This window comes from Zea mays, chromosome 1 (genome assembly GCF_902167145.1).
Source record: "Zea mays cultivar B73 chromosome 1, Zm-B73-REFERENCE-NAM-5.0, whole genome shotgun sequence".
Classification (NCBI taxonomy): Eukaryota; Viridiplantae; Streptophyta; class Magnoliopsida; order Poales; family Poaceae; genus Zea; species Zea mays.
This window is the reverse complement of record NC_050096.1, coordinates 227440560-227459352: the sequence shown is the minus strand read 5'-3', so window position 1 is coordinate 227459352 and position 18793 is coordinate 227440560. Positions and strand designations below refer to the sequence as shown.

General features: G+C 42.2%; 1 long non-coding RNA gene across 1 annotated transcript; it reads right to left on the bottom strand.

Moving 5' to 3' along the window:
* Positions 1-6594: 6594 nt before the first annotated feature.
* Positions 6595-17317, bottom strand: LOC100384201 (uncharacterized). Its single transcript, NR_146420.1, has 8 exons — positions 17264-17317; positions 16948-17156; positions 16804-16859; positions 13800-16373; positions 7546-11399; positions 7374-7442; positions 7069-7209; positions 6595-6978 (listed from the first exon to the last, which is right to left on the bottom strand). It is a non-coding gene; the product is annotated as an uncharacterized lncRNA (long non-coding RNA).
* Between the last annotated feature and the right edge of the window lie 1476 nt (positions 17318-18793).

Sequence of the window (18793 nt, the reverse complement as noted above, 5' to 3'; positions counted from 1 at the left end):
ACATCAGTCGACGACAAAAGCCCCCTATAATCCCGAGTCGTCCGATCAAGATCAACCGGTCGTGATTCAATTTCTGCCTGATCCATTTCTAATCGTTGGATGGCCAAACAATGGCCCCGATCTCCCCAGACCGAAACAATACCACCCATCTAATCGCGATCGCCCAAGTTAAATCGGACGGCGCAGACGTGTCTTCGCCTACCCCCATCCCAGGCTCAAGCGCGGCGGCGCTAAGTGCTACAGCGGAGCTCCCGCCGGCGAGCAGCGACTGGGCAAACCCGAGCCCCAATTACAGAGTCGATTGAACCTACACGATGCGGGAATGGATGCAAACTCAGAGGGAAGAGTTTTAATCACAGCGCCAAAGGCCGTGACGTAGTCCGCGGCGTTGCGCGGCGCGGCGCCCTCTCCGAGGACCGGCGATCAATTACTCGAATCCTAGTGGTGCATAGCTCAAATTGATGGCGCGGGCGGTTACCCGAGGGTTGGGCGCACCCACACAGCTACGCACCAGGAGTGGATTACCGAAGAACCGGCGATTTCGCTAGCGGCGCGGCGGCGGATTTCCCCCGTGATTTCTCTCTCTTTGTTCTCTCGGTTATTTGGGGCTAAGGGAGAATGCCGGAGCTAGGGTTTGGGGAGGCGCGGCGTCTGGCATAGATTTATACCCCGGCAGATCCCGATTACCAAGCGCCGCACCGGTCAAGCATCCGCGGAATCCATGCGTGCGCAGAGAAGAACTCGTGTTCTGTTGAGAAAGAAGGCCGAGCTGACCAGGCGGACCCACGCGCCATAGAAACGCGACGCAGGCGCGGGCGCAAGTGGAACCAGGCTGATCCACTGGGATGCGGGTCCCACAGGCAGCGCGCGGTGCACGGTCTGGGCCGTGCGAAGGTGTACTGGGCCGAGTTCCAGTAGGTTTGGGCCCATGCACCATTTCTGATTTTCCTTTCCTTTTTCTTTTCTTTTCTGTTTTCTTTCCTTTTTCTTTTATTTCTAAATTCCATTTTCAATTCAGATTTAAATTCAAATCTTGTGCCAATTTATCCTCAAATTATATTGTGAATTTAAGGAGTGCCAACTTGGAAAATATAAAGTTTATTTATGTTTTATATACTCTCTTGTCCCACTTTCCAAGTTTTAAATTAGGTCAAAACCTCCTTTTATCTTCTAAATTCTATTTTTGGGAATTTAATATATCTCTTCTTCAAATTATTTTATGTTGTCACAGAATGCTCACAAAACAAAATCCAGCATGATGCATGATTTAATTGAGTGTCTTTGTTACTTATTTATTTGTGTAAGTAATGTGTTCGCATGAAATGATACACCTTGGTAGTACATATAGAGCGATATAATTTCTCTTTTAGATTTTTCTTACAAAGTGGGTATTACACATTAATATCCATGATGTTCTCGATTTAGATCTATTCTCGTAGTTGAACTGGTTTAGAGTGGTTCAACCGCCCTGGTAGCTCATTTTGATAACTCTTGCAATTATGCCGATCTCATTAATATCCAAGAAGAAGAAACAAGGAGAAAGGCCGAAGAAGAAGAAAAAGGGAAGAAGAAGTTGGAGTACACTGACGACTTGGTTGAACTCTTGGTGTCTAAGGTAAAGAAAGTAAGTCTCAACACCGAAGAGTCATCATCCAAGAGGAAGGGTAACAAATTCCATAGAGTTCATTTTGATAACTCTTGCAATTATGCCCAACTTCTCTTTGGTGCCCATCAAAAGCTTCCAACTCAAAATGAGTTGACCTGTGATGAGTGGGCCGACAAGATGAAGTCTCATCTAATTGGTGTACATCCTAGTTTTTGGGAGATTGTGAATATGTGTGTGTAAGCCTGCCGAAGGCGAAGGTATGGCACCAGAGATGATACAAGACTTGCATCACAATGCTCAAGTAGTGGGCATAATCAAAGGAAGCTTGAGTTTGGAAGATGTCACACTCAAATTTAAGGAAAAATCTAGATGCATCTCAATTGCGTGCCAGGATCAAGTTTCACAAATATGATGACTCAAGGTACAGAAATCAATGTCACATCTTTATCATATAATAGAATTCGATACAAAATAGTTAAATAAAATACACCATATGGTGACTAGGTCCTCCACAACCCTAGTTGACTAGGAGACGACAACTTAGACCTCTCTGAACTCATCTTTATGATCCTTCTCCGATGGTACCTGTTCTTGACCTGGTGTGATTATAGCAAGGGTGAGCTCTCATACGGTATCGCTCAGCAAGTGTGGAAAAAAGCATAGTGTAAGGCTTGTCAAGTTTAATGGTTAAGGCTGAGCATAACTTTTAACTTTGTTGGTCAAAATTTTATTATCAATTACTAAGTATAAGTAAATATCATCCAATTAAATAAGAGATCATAGATGAAATATTACACAATGCAATGCAAATGCATGTCAAGTTAAGTTTAGTTCCATCATTTAATCATGTGAGTGTTCGAGCCGCTTATGACTCTGATCACGGCTGATATACCAGTTTTACACTCTACAGAGGTTGCACATTTTTACCCATAAGTTGTGTTACCCATTTTCCAAGGGATCACAACTTCCCATTCATCTCTAACGAGGAGACGAGACATGGTACAACTACAAGGCATTTCCAAAGTTCCACTAGCTTGAGAAGACCGGCTACGGTTTTAGGCAAAATGAAGTATAGGAATCCCTCGACCGAAAAGCTATCACAAACAGTTCGATCCGAGAACCTCCCTATACTCTACATCGATTCACTCCCCGCTTGCCCCTTTCGGGTAAGGTCATCCCTCACTAGCTTCCTAATTAATCATCCAAGGGCATCCCATTCCACCCTTGTGGTAGCACTGTTTTCTCGGGTGGTTCTCCATGTTCCAATTAACAAAATAATCTTATCATGCATAATAATAAAGTCAACAACAATCATAAATCATGATCATATTTCATATATAATATTAATCCCTCAATCAGATAGAACAATAGCAAGACTACACAATAATTCATTTGTATGCAAGGTGTAGGGTAAACAAAACTAGGTAACCAATTAGGTCCCATCAATTTAACCTAACAGTGATCAAGGAGACAACTTGACTTTACATGCAAATCCAACTGCTCAGATGCTTATCCAAAGTTGGGCTTCAGGTTCCTCATCGTAACCTCGCTTCGGCATTTGAAACGATGACAAATCCCGACCACAACATGAGGCGGCACCGCGGTAGAGGAGAAGCTCCATCGAGTAATTTTGTGATCCCTGGACATTGCCCTCGCACGAGGCGCCCTCCAACGTCTCTCGTGTGGTCCTGCGATACTCCTTGGCCCCGCATTGAGGCCTCATCGTCGGTGAGCGTGTAGGCCGACAACATTGGCACACACCCACTCGCCCTCTCTCTCTATGTCAAGGATTCTCCGCTCAACGTTGCATCCTATGGCCTGGCTTTCGGGTTAGATTGTTCGAGGATCTTAAGAAGGGGTCCAAATTTATACACCGGCCAAGCCATCAACCCGACGATTGGTTGCAATCGGTTAGCGGTGATTACGGGAACGAAAACAAACTCAGTGTCGAGTTTGTCACGTAATGGAGATGGCCCACCAAGACGGTCCCACTAGTCAGCCACCGAAAACAACATGCACAACCAGAGGAGAGGTTGAAAATGCGAGCCCCACTTGTTGGTGACCCAACCAAGGCATGGATCGCAGGACGCACAAGTGTGGGGTTGGGTCGGTCGACCACAACTTCTTGAGCGATAAACGTATGTGAGTTCACTCTTGCTAAACTCACACCAGGTCAAGAATAAGTACCACCAGATGAGGAGCATGAAGGATGATGCGTGAGTTCGTGAGAGGTCTAGGTCGTTGTCTCCCAATCAACTATGGTTGCGGAGGATCGTTGTCGTTATATGATGTAATTATTTAGCTATTTTTGTACAAAACTTATATTATGTAATGAAGATGTGACATTGATTTATGTACCATAAGTCATTATATGTGTGAGACTTGATCCTATCACACAATTGAGACGCACCTGGATTTGTCCTTAAATCTGGGTGTGACACTCTCGATTCGCCTGACCCCTCTTCTAGCTCCACCTCACCTGATCCTGGGCTCGGTGCCGCGGGACTATCTAGGGACGAGTACTTCCGGGGCAGACATTTCCCTTGTCCTTCTGCTGACTAGTGGGCCCTAGGGGCTCGAGGATCTTTACCCCGCCATTTATTTTGATGACTTTACAATTGTTGCATCTATAAAGATTCTAAAATCCTCACTTGGTAGGTTTGCCAAAGAAGACTGTCATCGATTATTTTAATTTAATATGGTGGATGTAAGACATCTATATATAGTATTGCTTTGCTTAACGAGGATATCAAATCCGATTTGATTTTTAGGCAACATGTTGGGACTGGGGCATTGGAGACCACTCAATATACAAACAAGAGTCAAGGGTCATGTAAGATGTGATTGCCAAATATTGCTTACCTATGTCATTATATTTATAGCCATGATGGTGCTAAAGCTAACTAGACCTTAGTGAGTACAATCTTGTCCACTATATGTCATCATGGTAAAACTATGTAGAACTTAGTGAACATAACCTTATGCACTATACGTCCTTAGAGCGATTAGAATAACAAAACACTAGAGAAGCAAGATATATTGTTTTCTCATGAAAAGGGAGATATATAAATCACTGGGATACAACGAAAAGTAAATATGCTCGTGTTGTGGCTTGTTGCGTCTTTAATTCAGTTACGACTTCTACAGTATTTTGTCTCTATAGATTGCAGATGCAACAGTCCGAACAGCTGCCAGCCAGCCGGACAAGTTAAAAACAGAAACAAACTAATAAATACCTAGAGAACATGGGAAAGTAGTACTACCTCATGATGATTTAAAGACTTCATTAACCATATGTAACCTACTTTCTTGTATTCCACATCTAAAAAAACTGATAGTAAATTGTCATGAGGTTGCCTCTGTGGGCAACGGATGGCAGCAAAAAATGGGTTGCAACTTTATGCAGCGGCTCATCAATACAATACATGTAAACAAGCACTTTGACAAGATCATCATGTACTTCATTTAGATCTCCATATGTACATACCACACGATAAAAATATTGGGGTTTGTTTCTAAACACAACAACATATGCAAATAGAACAGAGGAATGTTACAATATACACTTATTTAGGTAACAATGAAGATAAGATCCGATAAAGATGAGCAAACTTAAATATTGCTATTTTAATTAATTAAATGTTGAATCAGGTACTGTAAAACAGAACTAGTACAATACCCTGTGTGTTGCGACGAACCCAATTTACCAGTGTGGTGGACTATCCCCACAAAAGATGCCCATAGAAAATAAATCTAACGTTAAAGTGAATATATGGTCCATGTACGAATCATTAAACTTATAAAAACAAATATTATATTTTATCTTCGATAAAAGGCCAAAAAATATATGAGTTAAAAAGGAGCCTGATCTTTTCTATAGCTCTCTTTGTCGATCGTCCTTTTTCAGATAGCGAGGTGGTACTATGTGGAGTGTTGCGCTGCGAGCGGCATCACATCATGTTGGGCTTTTATGGTTTCTCATGGCCCATAAACCATGACCCATAGACAACGATCCACTGGTACACGAGAAGTGAAAAGGAAGAAATCTACGTGTTTGGTGTGTGCGGCATGACGTACAATGCACATGTTTTGACTGTGGTTAGATTAAAAAGGACTTTTTGAAAAGGATCAACGATGGAAAACAAAAAAATGGTGGTTTATAAGAATAGAGATTTATTTTCTTTTTATAAACTAGTATTTATAATAGGATTCATGGATACAGTTTATATATATATTATATGTATAAAATTTATTTTAATAAAATATAAAAGTATGGTGTTTTATTGGTTAGGTGAATATGAACATGGTATGAATAGGAATTTTTTAATTTTCTTTAGGTTTAAAAAACACTAAATATTTGACATGTTTTTAAACCACGGAAAATCTCTACCCTTTTAAAAGTTCCCGCAAAAACAATAGAGATATATTGAGATACAAAGAATCCAAATAAAATAACCAATCATTAGTGTTTTAAAAGCTGGTACACAATGATTGTTTTGATTATATCATGTCCGTTGGAACAGTTTGCATCAAATCATTCCAATATTGCAATTGAGGAAACTGGTATACGAGAAAATTGTAAAGACATGTTTGATTCTCTACCTAACTTACCATATTTTACCTAACTTTTCTGTCTAAGGTTAATTCTTCAATTTAGACGACTAACCTTATACAAATTGTGGCACAATCAACCACGAACAAAAAAGAGAGCACGCGTGCAGCTTTCTGAGTTTTGGTCAGATACCTTGAATACAATTATGCAAAGAACGTGTACATCAATTATTTGCATAATCAAGGCCCAGTTACTGCACTGCACATTAAGACGCCAGAATGCAAAATATGCACAAAAGTTCTAAACTGTACAGTTTGGCTAACCTTTTTTTTTCTTCAGTTCAGTTCACCTTTTTATAACAAGCAATAACAAACAAGACTATGAGGAGCAGCGGTTCCACCCCCCTCAGCAAGCAAGCAAAAACAAGCACGACTACCAACAGAAGGGGAGGGGGAGGATTCGACAAACAAGCTCCAGTTCGAAGCTAATCGCTTCAGCTTTAGCTCCCACTTCAACTTTCATTTCCGGGGCAACATCTGAAACCAAAAGATGTGCCATGCCAAACCAGACCACAAAATTCATCACTAACCATCAACTTTCCACGCTTTTTATACAATATGGGGGTGGATACTCTCTAGACAGTTAGATTTATATGTATGGCCATTCTGATCCTGTCTGCTATCAGACGTCACAAACCCTCAGCCATATCGGTCGAGCTCTCTCCTACCTTCTCGTTTAGACCCTTGTCGTCTTCTTCGTTGTCAGGGTAATCATCTTTCGAAAGCATGTGGATGCATATGCCATTGATTGGAAATGCTTCCTAGATTTCATTCATGACATTATTAACACACTAACACTATCTCTTTTAACTTTTTTTGTAAAGAACCAGGAGGGGACGCAGATTGTTTACCTGATTCAGAGTACTAACCATTGGGATTAAAAAGAATCGGGCGACACCTCTTATCAGTGCAGACCGTCCATGAATTCTAGCATAAGCCAACGAGGCTACCTTCTAGATGTTGAACTTCTCCCATTTCTTACCATTAAAAGCCTGCAGGTTATAGATGCAATGCAAGTTCTTAACTCAGCTAATCTGTAATACTACTTTTAATCTGTAATATTTACTCACTCAGCTGGACAGGGAACAAGTTCTTAACTCTGCAGGTGACTATTGCAATTTGGAAACAGAGGACAAAGGCCAAGAAAAGAAAGCACCTGGTAGAATGATATAATGTGCACCGACGATATCATGTTAACGAACGCGTATCCAACATTGCATTTGTTCTGCATAAGCGCAATAATACAACATACGTAAATTGAATAGGTGTGGCCTATAAAATAGTCCTAAAAACAAGAGAGTAGCACATAATGGTGCTAAATCTAGTACCTTGAAATCAATTGGCAGGTAAGTCATAAGTTCCTCTGTGAAGCTCATCAATTGCAGACAGGAGCATCTTAGATGGATATCTGTTAAAGGGTGTACCCCGTGTCCTAGGCTTCCCGCACTACGCGGGGTCTAGGCACGGAGGGTACATGGCAGCGATCAAGGCAGCACAGCTGGCGCTCGATTGAGGCGGTGATCAAGCGGCGCCGATGCAGGCAAAAGCGCAAACACTCCTGGCCTTGGGCAGCTGTACCCGGAGCCGCCGGTCGGGGGAGAGCCCCACCCGCCCGCCATCTCATCTAGTGATAGGTTCTGCCGGTGCAGCAGCGACCCTTCAGCCTCCGCTGCCGTCGCGTGGACCGAGGACCACGATGAAGACCGCTTAGCTAGCGCTCAATTGAGCGGCGATCAGGCAGCACCGATACATGCGAAGACACGGACACTCCAGACCTTGGGCAGCGGCACCTAGAGCCACCGGTCGGGCGAGAGCCCCACCTCACACGCAAGCTCCTCCAGCAACAGGTTCCGCCGATGTACAAGCGACCCCTCGGCCTCTGTCGCTGTCGCGTGGACCGTAGATCGCAGATATTGTTGCAGCCACCGCCGCCTCTACTCGAAGTCATCGTCCAGTCCACGGGCGCGACGGAGGGTAAGGCACCTCCGATGCGGGGCACGGTGGCCATAAAAGAAGATCGGCCTCGGCGTGCGCGGGCTCGTGGAGGAGCGACATCGGTGTAAAGTAATCATTCTATCATTCTATTCAATAAACTAATCATCCACAAAAAATCTAATGTTACACAGTAAATTAATTTTGCATACTTTGTTGCAATTGTACAAACTTATTTGTTTAATCAAAAATAACTAGACAAACATTCAAAAAGTTATCACTCATATCTTGACTCAATCTACAGCAAAATTATATGATATTTTTTTAACAACGCATGAGAGCTGCGTGTCATTTCATTAAGCAGAAAAAAGTCCTCCCAAAAATATTATACACTCCGAGAAAAGGGTTGTGGATTACAACTCACACTTACACAATTCTAGCTCCATTCACCACCATATTAGGTTCAATCTTAAAAACTAAAAACTGAAGGGCAGCAGCCTCAATTAGACACTAAATTCGATCTTAAACCAAAACAGATAGCACAACAATTTGAACAACATATCTTATAACATGAAAAACACTGGCATTCCTATATTTGCAGAGCTCCAAAACAACAAGAACCACTGAGGAATTAAAACTCATTAGAAAAAAGATTGCTTTAGACAATAAACAATGTTATATCATCTTCATTTGATAGGAGACGAAGCTCACTAGAGACTAAGGAAATAACTTTCCAAATGTCAAACTCTTTTTGCAAGAAATGTTTTAGAACGTGGCCAATATATATTCTTTTACGTATGTGATATTTTCTTAATAAGTCTGTCTAAGAAAATCATAAGAACAATTCCAACATCTGTCATTATACATAAAATCTCTATACATAGAGTGACGTGACTGATGTTAAGGCCCATTAGGCCCAGGCCTACTACCTATATATACTCTATAGTCCATAGAGACTAATCATCTACTATGAATCCCAAGGTTAGTAACATGGTTAGGGGTGGATATCGAGCTGGCTCGTAAAGATAACAAGCTGGCTCGGCTCGACTCATTATGTTAACGAGCTAAAGATCCAACTCGGCTCGACTCGTTTGCCAACTCGAGCTGGCTCGTTTAGCTCGCGAGCCAGCTCGATAATACCATGTCTAGTGTCTACGAACGGATATAAAAACATGTAGCAAAAGAAAAGGAGATCTATTTAGAAAAAATAATAGAGTTTGCAACTTAAGATTCCACACTCAACAAAGAACAAGATTAACTATAGTAGAGTACAAGATTAACTATTTTGGATCAGAGATTATTGTGATTTGACTAATTACTCCAACTCGTTTGGCTCGCGAGCCAGCTCGAGCTGGCTCGTTAACGTAACAAGTTGAAATACAAGCTCAACTCGTTACAAATTATAAACGAGTCGAGTCGAGCGAGTTAACGAGCTACGAGTTTTTCGTCCAACCCTAAACATGGTAACAAAGCAAGTTAGGGTTATGGATTTCTAATCGCAATTTTTTAGCCGCAATCACGACCTTTCCTTCAACCGTTGTTGTGGCCCTCCCCGTCCGCATTCCTGTCAGTCATCCTGAACCTCCCTCCCCGGCCACTGTCACGACCTCCATTACAGGCTACTGTATTCTTCTTGAATCCTCTCCTATTGCTTGCAAATCCAAGAAGCAAGCGGCCATATCTCGTTCTAGTACTGAAGCAGAACTTCGAGCTCTTGCTACTACTGCTGCTGAAATCATTTGGATGCGTTGGCTCAGTCCTACATCTCTTTTATGTGATAACATCAGCGCTGTACAAAATTCTCATGATCCAGTGAAGCATTAACATACTAAACACATTGGTGTTGACACTCGTTCTCATTGTTAGGACTGGGTGTTCGGGTAACCCAAAAATTTCGAGTCGGGTAATTAAAATTTCGGGTTTTGGGAATTGCTACCCGAAATTACATCGGGTATTATAATACCCGGAAATTTGGTTACCCGACAATTCGGGTTCGAGTATCGGGTACTCCCAAACTACCCGAATTGATTTTATGAATATTACCTTCCTATTTAAAGTGGAAGAATACAAAGTTCACAGTTTTGAAAAACATACAAAGAAGCTCACTGGCATCATGAAAAATACATTTAGCCTGTCTATTTAAAGTGGAAGAATACAAAGTTCACAATTTTGAAAAAACATACGAAGAAGCTCACTAGCAGCAAGAAAAATACATTTAGAATTCAGGTTCTCATGGAGACGGGTGATGGGTTGTTACTACTAATGCAGAAGTGCACTAGTGCTACTGGTATTAGCGGTTGAAAAACTCACAGGGAGACGGACTGCTAGTGCAGTTGAGCACTAGTGCTACTGCTATTACCGGTTGAAAATTCAAAAGGAGACATGGACATCGCCATTTGCCAAGACCCAAGAGCTCAAGACGGCAATGCCAACACCAACGGATACAGCCAGACAAGGATATGGCACATGCACGCGCACACAGACACAGTTGGGGGCACGAGACTGGGGAGTTGGGGGCACGAGCAAACTGCAAGCAAGTAGGAGGATTGGAGGAGTCGCAGGCGAGCTGGATTCGGGTAATTCGAGTACCAGAAAGTGGTACACGAGTTACCTGAAATAATTTCGAGTTTCATAGATTGTGGCCCAAAATTCATAAATAAAATTCGGGTTTCGGGTAATATAGGTTCGGGTATCGAGTTACGGGTTTTTTGCCTAGGGCTACTCATTGTCATCAAAAGACTATTGATCTTCAATATGTGCCCTTATAATTTCAATTGGCAGATTTCTTCACCAAAATGCAAACCAGAGCACAACATCAGTTTCACTTGATCAAACTCAATGCTTTAGATCATCTATTTCCACCATGAATTCGAGAGGGTGTTAAGACCCATTAGACCCAGACCTACTGCCTATATATACTCTAGTCCATACGAACTGATCATCTATTGTGAATCCCAAGGTTAGTAATAACTCACATCACCAAAGGTTTTTAAGATAAAACTTATTTTGATTTCATTACTAATGCTTAAGTTCAGTGCACCATATAAAAAACAATCAAACAATTATTAAAAGTTGCAATAGTCTTTGAAAAATACAAAAGCAACATCTTATATTGCATAGAGCTTTTCTTTGTTATTGCTTAAAATTAGAATAAATAAATAAATATAAACAAATCTAAGATCTTACATTACTAGAAACTCAGCTACAGGGGTATCAGTTTCATCACAAATATAAAATATCTGTGACTAACCTTGGATTAGGCGAGATAATCACCCCCACGGGTACTGTAGCATATATATAGGCAATATGGGCCTTATGGGCCTTAACACCCCCTGTCAAACTCAAGGCGGAAATGGAGGATTTGAAGCATTGAGTTTGATTAGATGAAACTGATGTTGTGCCCTAGTTTGTGCTTTTGTGAAGAAATCCGCAAGCTGTAATTCTGAGGGCACATATTGAAGATCAATGGTCTTCTGATGACAATGAGATCTAGTGAATGAGACATCAACACCAATGTGTTTTGTGAGTTCACGCTTCACTGGATCATGACAAATTTGTATAGCTCCAGTGTTGTCACAGCGAAGAAGTGTAGGCGAGTCACAAGAAACGCCTAGATCAGCCAAGAGCCAACGAATCCAGATAATCTCAGCAGTAGTAGTAGCCAGGGCTCGAAGTTCTGCTTCAGTACTAGATCTAGATACAGCAGCTTGCTTCTTGGATTTCCAAGCAATAGGGGATGATCCAAGAAGAATACAGTAACCAGTGATGGAGCGACGATCTGTAGGATCACTGGCCCAGGTAGCATCAGAGTAAGCGTGAAGCTGAAGTGGGGAATTTGAGTCATAAAATAAACATTGTGTTTTTGTCCCCCGTAAATATCTAAGCACACGAAGTAAGTGCCCATAATGAACTGATGTAGGAGCAGAGACAAATTGACTCAAGATCTGAACCGCATGAGCAATATCTGGCCTGGTGACAGTAAGATAAACTAAGCTGCCAACAAGATGTCTGTATCGAGATGGATCCTCCAAAGGTGTCCCATCAGTCGGACGAAGAGGTAAGTGTAGATCCATAGGCGTGGCAACAGTGCGAGTATCACTAAGACCAGAACGATCAAGAAGATCTTGTATGTACTTGGCCTGAGAAAGATAAATACCATTTTGAGTCTGCAAAACCTCAATGCCCAAGAAATAACTGAGTGCCCCCAAGTCAGACATTTGAAATTCCTTACTCAGAGACGCCTTCACATGAGCAATATGGTCTGGATCATCGCCTGTAATCAACATGTCATCAACATATAGTAATAACAACGTGCGTCCTCGTGAAGAAACATGAATGAACAATGCAGGATCATGATCACTAGAATAGAAACCACAAGCCTTGATGACAGAAACAAATCTCTCAAACCAAGCACGAGGAGCTTGTTTGAGACCATACAAGGCTCGACGGAGACGACATACATGCCCTGATGGAACCTCTATCCCAGGAGGTGGATGCATATAGACTTCCTCATGTAAATCACCATGAAGAAAAGCATTTTTGAATTTAGCAGTTTTGAATTTAGACAAACTCATAATCATAGACGGTTTGACGCTGTTCACCATAGCAGCCATCACTTTACCATCATTAAGCTGCCATGTTTTGATATCAGCAGCATTGCGACGATCATCAGCAAGAACAGGTGCCGCATCAGTCAAATGGAAGAGTAATCCATGTCCCCGGAGTGCAGTCTCAACACAGAAAGCCCACTCCGGATAATTTTGACCATCGAGAGTGATATTAACCACAATAGCATTTGTCGTCATATTGAATTCAATGGAAATAAGTGAAACCAAACAAACCAGAGGAGCCGCAATTGACAGCAGCCCGACTTGGACGACTTGACGAAGATCCTGGGCAGCGAAAACCGAGATGGACAGCAGCAGTCACCCTGCTGCAGATAATCAAGGCCACCTCAACTCTGCCCGCAATGGCAGCCACCTGCGCAGAGACAGCAACGGCGCAGATCTGCAGCCCTGCCCACAAGACGAGGTGACTGCGATGGTGACGAGGGACAGCGGGACGGCAGATGCGGCAGGATTTGACAGCAGCCGGATCTGCGCACTCCCTGGACGTCGGATCTTGCGCAGAGCAGGCCGTGCGCAGGAACGGCGGGCGGATCTGCGCAAATCTGCGATTGGCGCAGGGACAGCAGGTGGACCGGGCGCGGCAGACAGACGGCGGATCCGGCGGACGGCAGCAGGTCGACGGGGAGCGGCAGAGGGCGGATCCGGCGGACGGCGGGATGGCAGAGGGCGGATCCGGCGGACGGCGGAATGCGCAGGTCGACGGCGCGGAGAGAGCGGATCCGGCGGGATGCGCAGGTCGACGGCGCGGACGGCGCGGATGTGCGCGAATCTGGACGGCGGATGCGCAGGGACGATGAATCCTCGACGAAGCGGCGGCCAGCAGGCCGCGACGGCGGCCAGGAAAAGGGACCCGCGGCCGCGACGGCGGGCGGGAGTGGAAGGACTGCGACAGCAGCCGGAGAAGAGGAAGGAGCTGGCTGCGAGGACAGCACAGCGACGGCGCGACGGCGACGAAAAATTGGATCAGGGTGGGCTTAGACGTAAACCCTAACCCTAACCTCTTCTGATACCATGTGACTAACCTTGGATTAGGCGAGATAATCACCCCCACGGGTACTGTAGCATATATATAGGCAATATGGGCCTTATGGGCCTTAACAATATCAATTTGTTGTTATTCACATGTACATGCAAAACCTAAAAGGTAGAGAGAATTTTTTTAGCATTATCTATAAAAAATAAGTATCGAGTTTCAATATGATTGAATAAATAGTAACCTTGCATACTAAACCAAAAGTAGAATCCAACTTTAAATTGTTTAAATATAATTCAAGATTATTTAGACCGATATCTTTCAGACCTACGGTGCAAATTAATTAGATAAAAAGAAATGTTATAGAAATCGCTAATAAAGTATTGTTAGGAACGTACTAGTTAAGTTTTCATTAATCTATGCAAGGAGACAACGATAGACATTGAATATATGTCAAATGTAAAAGTTATATACCCTGAAGAAAAACAATAACATAGATCAATCCCTTATCATAAGACAATGTAGTTAAGAAGTAATATTACGTTCCTAACAATGATTTATAAGCGATTTTTATGATATTTGTTTCTATCTAATTAATTTGCACCGTAGGTCGAAAGATCTCGGCTTAAACGATCTCGAATTGTATTTAAAGAATTTAAAGTCATATTGTACTTTTAATTAAGTATGCAACGTTAGCTCTTTATTCAATTATATTAAAACTCGATACTTATTTTGTTGTAAAGAATGCTCGAAAAATTATATAAATCTTATAGGTTTTACATGGATATGTAAATACCGACAAATTAATATTGTATGTCTGAAATAGAACAGATACTCATGTAGCTGAGTTTCTAGCAATGTAATATATTAAATTTGTTTATGTTTATCTCTTATTACTAATTTCCAGTAAAAATTAAGAGAAACATTTGTGTAATATAAGATGGTATTATAGTGTTTTACAAATACTGTTGCATTTTTTTAATATTTGTTTAATTGTTTTTATATAGTGCACTGGAATTAAGCATATACATTGAAAAGAAAATAAGTTTTATCTTAGAAAAACATTTAGTGATGTGAGTCACGTCACTATTTTCACTTAATTTATCTGTTTTTTATTTGTGAACATATAGTTTGAATGGGCAGCTAAATCACTCTCTTTACATGAAAACCCCCCTCTAAGATTTTATGTATAATGTCAGATGTCGGAATTGTTCTGAAAATTTTCTCGAACAAACTTGCCAAGAAAGTATCACATATGCAAAAGAATATATATATTTGGACAGGTTGTATAACATTATTTGCAAATAAAAGTTTGATATTTGGAAAGTTATTTATTTGGCTTTTAGTGGAGTTCGTCTCTTATCAAATGAAGATAATATTAGTATTGTTGATCGTCTGAAATAATTTTCTTTTCTAATGAGTTTTCATTTCTTAGTGTTTCTTGTTGTCTCGGAGCTATGAAAACATATGAATACCTGCATTTTTTAGAATATAAAGCAAGTTGTCCAAAATACTGTGCTAGCTTTTGACTCAAGGTCAGCTTTGGTGTCTAGCTGAGATTGTTGTCCTTCAGTTTTTTGATGTATGTGTTTTATTTGTCTAGATTCATCACCTTCAATTTGAATATAGATTTAAAAATCAAGAGCTAAAACAAACACTAATTTGGGACATGAGTATAAAAATGACAAGATAGGAGAGGAATCGTGTCACCAACAGAGAATTGCATAAATAACTTTTTGGTGATCCTGGCACTTATTTTATTTCATAAATAACCAAAAATATTGCTTGTGAGTTTTGTTGGGTTTTAATTCTAGCCCACCACAATTTGTTTGGGACTAAAGGCTTCGTTGTTATTGTTGTTGAAATAACGAAGTATATTAAAATCATTTTTAACTTATAAAGTCTTACACTTCGACAAAAACAATTATTGTATAACTTACTGAATTCCTGAGCATGAGGCGCATGTGCCATCAGATTAACTTTTCAGGTACCCTTGACTCCATTACTGCGATAATGTGTTACACACGGCATATATTCAATGGATACCAGTTAATAGGTATTCTAGTTGATAGCAGCCTTGGAGGTTAGACTGAGATTTTTTAAGCGGCAGTAACGGAGTAGTATCCAGCTTTTGCATATTATGCGGGTAAGGCTTGGCGTAGGCTCTACCGTCTGTAACCGGAAGGTCCCGGGTTCGAGCCCCACCCTCTGCATATTATGCGGGTAAGGCTTGGCACATAAAGATACCCTTCCCTAGACCCCGCACAGTGCGGGAAGCCTAGGGCACTGGGTACGCCCCAGTGGCCTGGCAGATAGTTTTGGCCAAGTCCAGAAATTCACAGGTTCTTGATGCTCCAGAAAATTCATGGATCATGCTCCCAAATATGAATTTTTGGGTGCTTCAGATTTCATGGAGCTAGTGTGTTTGGATATAAAAAGCAAGATTTGGAACTATTTTATCTAGAGCTATATAGTTTGTATCCAAAACAATCCCATATTGCTGACAAACTAAAATAGCAGTGAACTTTGGTTGCAAACGAGGTTTCAGATACATGCTAATTACCAATCTGTTACAACCGGTAGAGGCCTTGACCTTGCATTGTCGATTAGCTATCTTCAACTGCTGCAGTGTAAACAGGAGATGTCATGAGCTATGATATTTAGAGGGACCAAGAAAATCATACACGTGTAGGGGCAACAAATGTCAACTTTCAACTAATCTAAGCGTGAGGCAGGGAGCAAGCAAGAAAATTCAGATACACATGTAAGGTCAATAAGTTTCAACTTATCTAAGTGTGTGAGGTAATGAGCAACAACAGCTGGAAAAAAAGTACAGTCGGAAAGCACAAATGTCTAATCTATGACCAAACTGTGTGAAGCAGGGAATCTCTGTGACTACTCTACCACATCCTTGAATATTAGAATGCTCGTCATTGAGCAATAGAGCTCGTTACTGTGTCAATCAAATATAGACAGACTACTATGCAGATAATACGAGCAACCATGACCTAAGTAAGCTACAGAATATCAACAGAATAACCAGCTCCATGTACCACCGGATGCACGCCCTGAGCTTCTTGATGTAGACGCTCATCTGATTGATTCTCCCCTGCAGAAACAGGACCAATTCAAGGAAACGCCCCCAACAAATCCACAACAATAACACATCGTGAGTAAATAAAGCTCCAAATCCCCACCTTGAAATCGCTCTTGCTTTTGCCCTTCATTTTAGCAGGCGCTCCACATCCTGCCTCCCACTGAACTTAATCATGGGCGCCGCCTCCATCCGCGGCACAGACGTCGTCCCGCCGTTGGCCTCGGCATTGTTGAGAGCCCAAAGTACGTTCCGGCGCGGCGTCGCCTTGTAACCCATCTCCCGGCGCGCTGGTCCCGCGGTCTCCTTCTTCTGCAGTTAACAACGCCGTCACGGCAGCACCGAACGCGGTTAGTACTAACCCAAGAACAAGTCTGCTGCTGCGGGGGGGGGGAGGAGGGAAGGCGAGCGAATGTCACCTGGTAGGAGGCATGTTGGGGATTACTGGTAGGATTAGGGGTTATAGCCGCTAGGTTTTTTTTTGTGCACGGTGGGGGAGAAGAAGTTTGGCGACTGTCAGTTCGACCTCTGGAAGCAGTACTACGTGGTCGCATGCGTCGCTGTGTTCGGCAAGCTCCATCGCAGCCATCGCTTGGACGCGATCCAGAGCGGCTGCACCGCGCTGTCCATCTCAAACAGGGGGACCTCATGGTCGTCACCAACGCTGGCGACTCTTGGGTTGTTCTGGGCACCACATCCGACAACGGCACCATCACATCGTCCAGCTCATCATCACTTGAAACTCAACCTGCCACGTAAGTCACTATTGATCGGCCATGAATTCTTGTGCACTAGGACAATGGCCGTTGCTGACATTGTGTGAGTGCCCTCGAACAAGATGTATGTAGATGAGTAGCACATCCGGTGGTGCAACGGCTAGGTGTATTACCTCGCTGATGAGCCCGGGGGTGCACTTCGTTTGGCAGCCCAACCAAGAGTCATCGGTACTCGCCATGTCGTGCGCGTTCGACGACTACTATATCAAGGACTATGGCGTCATCTTGGCGCCAGAGGTGACGTAGAGGAGGACCGACATCAATGACCACTCGCCATCGTCGGGGTAGCTTTTGTGCCGGCCTGCCTTTAATTCTCTTCGCAAACACATACACTTGCTTTTTTGTTTAAGCAAGTGTGTATGGTGGTGCGTACCTGATGACTGACAATGTACGAGGGAACTTCTACCGGCAGGTGTGGCACGTGCTCTTCAATGATGAGACCATGCAAATCGTGTCATATATCGAAGTCTGCATGATACTGATGGTTGTAATGTAGTAGTGAAACAGCTAAATTAAAATAACAAAATTTATGTATGGCTAGGATTACAAAATGGATTATGAAATATTTTCTTATAACAATATAAGACACATTTTGTATATAAGTTATTATGTTATTATATGTTCTCGTTGCAACGCACGAGCACTCACCTATGACTATGAAAATTACGACACTGACTTTAAAAAATGTCAATAGAATCACACGTGCCCTTCTATGGGACCAAAAAGTATGATATTGTTAGGAAATTTTGTTTGAACAGATTTAACTGCTATTTTGGGTTTATGATTTTGCTCCATTTAGAAGATACTCCTGCCTTATGTCTGTAGTGTGAATGTCATATTTACCTCCGTAATTTTAGCTGAGGTGGATCCCTTCCTATATTTTTCTCTGCTCTGTTTACTTGAATGTGTGGATCTCTTTCCTTTCTAACTTTCTCTATTGATGGAACTATGGAAGGTGGAAATCGGCAGTGTCCTCATCGAATATAAATGTAGCCACACCCCCAGTTTCTATCTGCTCTCCCTCTTTTCGCGCCTCTAGAATTTGTCACCTATCACAAAAATTTAAGATCGCATTGCAGGGTGCATGTGTTGGTTCTAGAGATGGCAATGGGTAAAACCCGCTGGGTATTACTTGCCCAAACCCGTACCCGCGAAGAAAAAATACGTCCGCTA